Source organism: Phyllostomus discolor, chromosome 3 (genome assembly GCF_004126475.2).
Source record: "Phyllostomus discolor isolate MPI-MPIP mPhyDis1 chromosome 3, mPhyDis1.pri.v3, whole genome shotgun sequence".
Lineage (NCBI taxonomy): Eukaryota > Metazoa > Chordata > Mammalia > Chiroptera > Phyllostomidae > Phyllostomus > Phyllostomus discolor.
The window spans coordinates 185,006,465-185,013,250 of NC_040905.2; the positions used below are offsets into that span (position 1 = coordinate 185,006,465).

The 6,786-nt window shown below is 58.7% G+C and overlaps 1 long non-coding RNA gene across 1 annotated transcript; it reads left to right on the forward strand.

Moving 5' to 3' along the window:
* The first annotated feature begins 2,637 nt into the window (after window positions 1-2,637).
* LOC118499731 lies at window positions 2,638-6,210 on the forward strand. Its single transcript, XR_004902253.1, has 2 exons — window positions 2,638-4,185; window positions 5,711-6,210. It is a non-coding gene; the product is annotated as an uncharacterized LOC118499731 (long non-coding RNA).
* The last annotated feature ends 576 nt before the right edge of the window (window positions 6,211-6,786 follow it).

Sequence of the window (6,786 nt, forward strand, 5' to 3'; positions counted from 1 at the left end):
GCACGCACTGGCTTTGCTGCACCATCTCTACCGCTGGGCACTAGTTATTTTTCCTACACAAACAGGACTTTTTCTAACTACCAGTTTGCAGCTCCCCACCTGCGAGGTCCATTCGTAAGATGGGGAAGGAGGAAGATATTTACACACACACACACACACACACACATCCTGTAGACACCTCTCTGGAGCCCGTGAACAATCATACACTTCATTTAGTAAGAATTCACAATCTGCTGGGCACTTGCGCCATCTCCTTTAACCCCCGATTCTTTCTGAAACAAGACAGTTACCCCGCGTTGCCGATGGGAGAGCCGAGGCGCAGGCCCTAGGGATGCAGCTGTGATGAAAGACGCAGCAGGTAGGGAACACAGACAGCACCGCTGTTGAGAGGTCTCGGTCCCAGCTCTGTCTGTTCCTCAATCCTGGCTCCCAGTCCAGCCCTTTCGGGCCTGGCCATAGGACTCCGGGAAAGTCGCAGTCCCGAGGCTCGGCTGAGCGTGGGATGAGCCGCGCTGGTCGCCCGGGCAGCGACTGGCGCGCGCACACTGTGATCACGGCGCCTTCATCACTCGCTCAGGAGCCCCAGAACTCAGACTTGCTCCTCATTCATTCTCCAGAAACTCTAGAGCACCAACTGCAGTCACAGTGGGGCTGCCGTGGGGCCACGGAGCCCGGCTCCACTCCACCCTGTGACGCCAACTGCGGGGCCAGGGTAAGTCACCTCTGTAGCCTCCGACCACAGTTTCCTCATCTGTAAAATGGAGAGGGCAGTGCTGCCTCAGAGGCTGCTGCGAGGCTCAAGGAGGAAAAGGGCGCGAGGGAGGCGGCGGCTGCGGCGGCAGGCGCTTTCAGGTGTTCTCTGGGCTGTCTCGGGCCGGCGCGCAGGGGAGCTCGCCCCCGCCCAGTGAGGATCACAGGGGGTAGGGGCAGGGAAGGCACGGGTGGGACAAACTTTTCCTAATGGTTGGGAAAGGTTCTGGGAGGGCTGCCAGGACGAGGTGGTGTTTGCACCAATGGAAAATCAGGCCCATGGAGTGATCAGAGCTGCCACCTGCCACCAGAATGTCCCTTGAGAGCCTAGACGGCAGATTTCATGCAGGCGGGAATGTGGGGCTGACTCCACTCCCCCAGAGGGGACACCCCGAGAACCTCTTGAGGAGCTCCGCCCACCTTCTCTGTCAAAGGACAGATTAGCTTCATTCATTCATTCATTCATTCAATAAGTATTTCTTGAGCATCTGCTATGTGCCAGGCAGTGCTCTCCATACTAGAGATGTCAGCAAACAAAACAAATCCTTCAGTCTCAGAGCTTATATTCTAGTGGGAAACTAGACAATAAACTAAATAAAGAAATGGAAGGAAGGAAGGCTGTACCGGGTTGGTCGGTATGAGTGTGTGGGGTAAGCACAGCAGGGGGAGGGGACAAGAGAATGAAGGTGGGGCAGGCGGTGCCATCTGGAGAGTCTGGGAGGGCTGATTCCCGGGTGAGGTCTGTCTGGAGGAAATGCAGGGAGGAACGTTCCAGGCAGAGGGGAGCAAGCCCGGGAGCCCTGCACACTCACGCTCACTCCGCGGAGTGTAAAACAGCAATGGCCCAGGGAAGCAGGCAGAGGCAGGGAGAGGTCAGAGGGCACCTTGTGGGCAGGAGGATGCACAGAGGTAGGAGGCAGAGACAGGATGGAGCAGGGCGAGGCCAAAACAGAGAGACTGTTGGCCAGGAGCTCATTGCAGGGGTGACGGCTTGGACTGGGAGGAGGCAGAGGAGGGGAGAAGAGGTCGGATTCTGGGTGTGCTTAAAGGTAGAGCCCAGAAGACTTGCTGATGCTCTATGCTGCCCCCATTGCCCCCCCCCCCCCCCCAGGGCCCTCCCAGTGCTGTAGGACTGCAAGGTCCCCGGTGACCTCGCCCACCTGGGAGCCTCCTCATTCTGCAGGCCACTGGGGGTATAAGAACTTAAGTGCTTCGTTTTGAAGTTTTTGCTTTGTTTTTTTTTGCAGAAATAAAACCACATGTAATCACTGTAAGAAAAGCTCCGCCTCCAGGGCACTGCTCCTCTGGGGGCGGCAGGGATTTGATGGGATTAGATGAGATTAGGCTCGAAGTTTAGACGCCTTTCATAAATTAGTTACTGAAGCAAAGCCTGCGAGGGCGGCCTGGGCAGCCCTTGCCGGACAGCTGGGCTGGGGCCCAGGGCCCCGCAGGCTCTGAAGGCTGCTGGCACTTCTGATCGCTGCCTGGAGTTTGCTGCTCCCCGCCCCGGTGGGGTCGTCCCTGGAAGAGGACTCAGGGGAACTTTGGGGAACTTCTCTTGGAGGCAATGGGGAGCCATGGAAGGTGGCAGGCAGGGAAGGGACAGGACCAGGTTTGCTTTTTAGAAGGGACTGTCTGGCAGTTCCAGGAGACTAGACTGTAGGAGGGGTGGCTGGAAGCCAGGAGGCTCAGATGGGGCCATGGGGGAGGGGAGGGGAGGGGAGGGGAGGGGAGGGGAGGGGAGGGGAGGAGGAAGTAGGGGCAACTAGAGGAGCAGGAGGGGCCACTTACACCAACTCACCTGGGCCCTGTCCACTGCAGCTCCGTCCTGCGGCCCAGGCCTGATGCCCGCCTTAAAGACGCCCTGAGGTCCTGAGGTCCTGCCCAGGGCCCTGAGCTGAGGTTAGCGCAGCCTCTGGGGCCCAGGCTGGGCCAGTGAATCATTTCTGACTGGTTTTAGGTGAATAGGACAGTTCTATCTTGCACCTGAGCTATTTGTCTCTCCTCGTCACAGTTCAGGGTTTTGGCCCCAAACAGCGGCACATGACAAAGGGATTTCCGGGGGTGGTTTATGGGACTTTTGCTGAAATAGTTGAGTGAACTTCACCTGCAGCCCACAGGGAGCCGACCCATTCCTCTGAGCTCTGTTTCTGTGGGGCCTGTTCTAAACCAGGGGCGGGGCCTGGGCCTCATCCAGGCAGGAAAGACCACCTGTGTCCTTCCAGCAGTGGGCCTGAGCTCCCACCCTGGGCCCTGCATGCTCGATCATCACTGATCACTCGGCAAGGACATGCCCCCTCCTCCAGGAAGCCGTCCATCTCTCCCTGTATGGTCCCGAGTAATGGGATGCAGGGAGCATGGAAGCCCAACTCTGTTGCCTGGGGTTTCAACAACCCGGAGATGTAACTACCAAGAGCCCCCCACAGAATCAGACCGAAGCCCCCCTCTGTGGGACTCAGCCAGAAATGGGGTCGCTTGTGCTCCCCTCCCCTCTCCTGCTTCTCGCTCCTTTCCTGGCCTGTCCTGGGAGCACCTCCTGAGTGACTCACTTGCACAGGAATCTAAGCCTGCTTCCGGGGCACCGACCAGGACAAAATTCCATGCTTTCCTCCTGCAGGTAGTTAGCTGGTCTTCACCACCCACCTCAGCAGCTCCACTACACTCTAGAATGAAGCCTGCCAGGCCCCACCAACCTCTTGTTCTGCAGGAAAGTTCCCAGAGGAAACGCCCCCACCCCGCCGCCCCACAGCCCCTAGTTGGTTCCCTCCCCCTCCCTGGGAGGCGGTGCTCCCCTCCGCCCCGCCCTGCTGCACCTGCAGTCCAGCCTGCCCTTGCAGTTGTGCTGCCCCCACCTCACAGCCTCCCTGGGCCTCGGTGGGTCCATCTGCCTAGTGGTGTGCAGGGCACTGGACCGGGGTGAGCACTGCTGCTCTGGTCCTGAATCCCAGCCCCCTGCCCCACCCCCCCAAACTGAAATATCTGAGGAAAGAGGAGCCAACTCGTTTAAGAACGAACAGTTGTTCCTCGCTCACAGAACCATATACTCTGGCTGTTACAGCTCATTACTAAATCTCAGCCGTGCCCTGAGAAGGATTAAGGAACCGGCTCTGGTGAAAATCCCTAGCAGAAATAACGTGCTCCCGCCACAGGGAGCCCTGGAAATTTGACTGCGGTAATCCTGGTAATCCTCTCCTGGCCCTCGCATTCCGGTGTCTGCACACCAACAGGGTCGGCCGCTTGTGGGCGCTCGCCTCTGCCCGGTTGGCAAAAAGAGGCCCCAAGGCGAGGCGGCAGCCTCCCGACGCAGGCGCAGCACTTCGGGACGCAGGGTTGCTGGGGGAGCTTCCTTAGGTGGACTTGCTGGCGGAAGGAACCTGAGTCCAGACGGCCAGAGGCCTCGCTGCTCTGCCCGGAGCCTGCCGGTGACTCAGGCAGGTCAGTGTCTCCTCGCCCCGCAACTCTCAGTTTTCCCATTTGAAAAACAGGGTTAGTATCCGCCTTTGCAGAGGTTCACTCACAGAGAGCACCTGTACCCTGTGCCCACCCCAGCAGGGGGCTGGGGCCTTGGCCCTGGCGTGGCTGCTGGACCGTGGGCAAGATGGACAGGGCAGGGGGAGCAGTGAGGGCCAGAAGGCAATGCAGGGGGTGTGGTGGGGGCCACGTGAGCACAAAACCGGAGGCTTGCAGCCAGCATCTCAGGGTTAGGGCAGAAGCAGATGCTCCAGGAGCTGCCCGACACCTGAGGCCGTGAATAAACCGACAGCTGGAGATGCGGCTGGTGGTTTGGGTCATGGGCAGTCATGGGTATTGTGGTCAAGTGTTTCGGTGTCAGTGTGACCTGGTTTGAGGCCTGGCTCAAACTCGGTGACTCTGGCCGCGTCGTTCCACCTCTCTGAGCCTCACAGTCTTCTCGGTTTGGCGGTGCAGACCACAGTGTGAAGCCCGACGCAGAGCTGAGCTCAGTCTGGGCAGAGGTGGCACCCCACACCCCTGAGTCCCCCAGGCTGGGCCCTCCGTCCCCTAGAAGAGCAGGCCAAGGAGCTGAAGAAGGGGCAGGTGGCTCCCCGGGCTGGATGGAGGCTATAGAATAGCTGAAAGTGTGTGGGTGACCCAGGTCCCAACTGAGCTAGGAGAACAGGGTGGCCCCCAGGAGTCCAGCCCCCAGAAAGCCCATGGTGCCAGTCAAGCTAGGCCTCCGTCCTTCCTCAGGGAGGCCCTGGCCCCTCAGCCCGAGGCTCTACACACTCACCCCATCCCTGGGGACACACCTCACTTGAAACCAAAACTCAAACACATTTCCCAGAGACCTAGGCTGGCTAGTGGGGCCCGAATGGGCCCTGCTACTCTCTGTGGCCAGGGCTGAGGCCCCTCGTATGGTCGCATGAGCTTCCAGCTGCCAGATGGGAGTCCAGGCAAGGGCCAGGATGAAAGCCACATTGCACCCAGCGTGTTGGACATCACCAGGAAAGTTCTTTCTCCTTTCTGGGCCTCAGCGTCCATATCTGTGTAATGGGCGAGTAAGAGATCTCTGAGGTCCCTTTACAAGTCATTACAGCCGTTGTGCTCTGTGGCCCAGAAAGGCGAAGGGAGCCCAGGTAGAACTGAGACTAGAACCCAGGCACGTGCCCCAGACCAGGGCTCTAGGACTATGAGGGTGAGCGGAGGGGGGGCCCTGGGGAATGTGCTGTGAGTCCTGAGACCGTGAGGAGGAGCCAAGAGCTCGGGGCTGTGGGTGCAGCCCCTAGCTCTCCACATATGCCCCACCAACATGCCTCCCCTCCAAACGCAAACTGGGGGCAGGCACCCCGATCAGGGAGGAGAGGAACACATAATTTAGATAGAATCTACCGCTGACCCTTATCAGCTGTGTGACCTTAGACAAGTCACTTCACCGATCTGTGCCTCAGTTTCCTCCTCTGTACAGTGGGGGCCCTGAAATCTACCTCCCTGGGCTTCTCAGGAGTGAAATGAACTCCCGTATGTGAGGGGCTTGGCACGGCTCCAACACTCACTCCCTTTCTTCGGGGCCTCTTCCCCTCCTCCTGTGTCTGGCCTCCTGCTGGGCATCTTCCACCGCCCACCTCAGCTGCTCCTGTTTTCTTCTCCTCCCTCTGGGCACACACCCGTGCCTTCAGCCTCCAGCCCTTTGCTGATGCTGTTCGTTCTGCCAGAAATGCCTGTTCTCCTTCTCTCATTCCCACCACTCCCAATCCTGTCACCTGCACTGTTCATCAGCTCAAATGCCACCTCCTCCAGGAAGCTGCTTCTCCAAGGAGCTCTGTGCCCTAGACAAGAACACAGATGACCGGGCCACCACAAGGGGCTGCTCTCTACCCACAGTGGCTTCCTGTTCCTTGTCCAGGTCCGACTCAAGCCCGTAGAGCATTTTTCTCCCCCGCTCCGCAGTTCAGGAGAGTGCCCACTAGGTGGTGACAAAGTGACATTCCCAGCGGGGATGATCAAAATAGGGAGGCCAACCCCTGCCTCATTCATTCATTTCTTCACCCAATATTTACTGAGCAGCTGCCACGTGCAAGACTGTAGCACATCAGCGGTAAGCAAAGCAACAAAGCCCCTAGCGTCGAGGCTCTCATGTTCTGGTGGAGAAGGGGGTGAGAGAGGGGCAGACAAAAAGTAAGGAAATGAATAGAGCAAGGAAACGTGGGGCAGCAGTGAGGGCTGTAAGAAAACGCTGGGGCCTGCTTGCACCCAGACCTTTGAGTGAGCATTTCTTCAACGAACAGCAGGTCGGATAGTCAAAGCATCCCTTGAAGGCTCTCAGAGCCTGGCCAAGTTGGAAACCCCCTAGCCCCTTGCTGTTCGAAATGCAGTTCGTGGACCAGAAGCATCAGCATCACCCAAAGGCTGCTTCAGAGTTGGGGACAGCTGCGCCATGCCCAGCACTGGGGGGCGCTGTCATGTATGTTGCCTCCTGCAGCCCTTCCCCGTGGCCTGGGAGGCAGCACACTCTCCCTGTCTCCCACCCCGCAGCTGCCTCCTGGCTGTTTGATCTCCGGGTGTCTCTGGACACTGCCA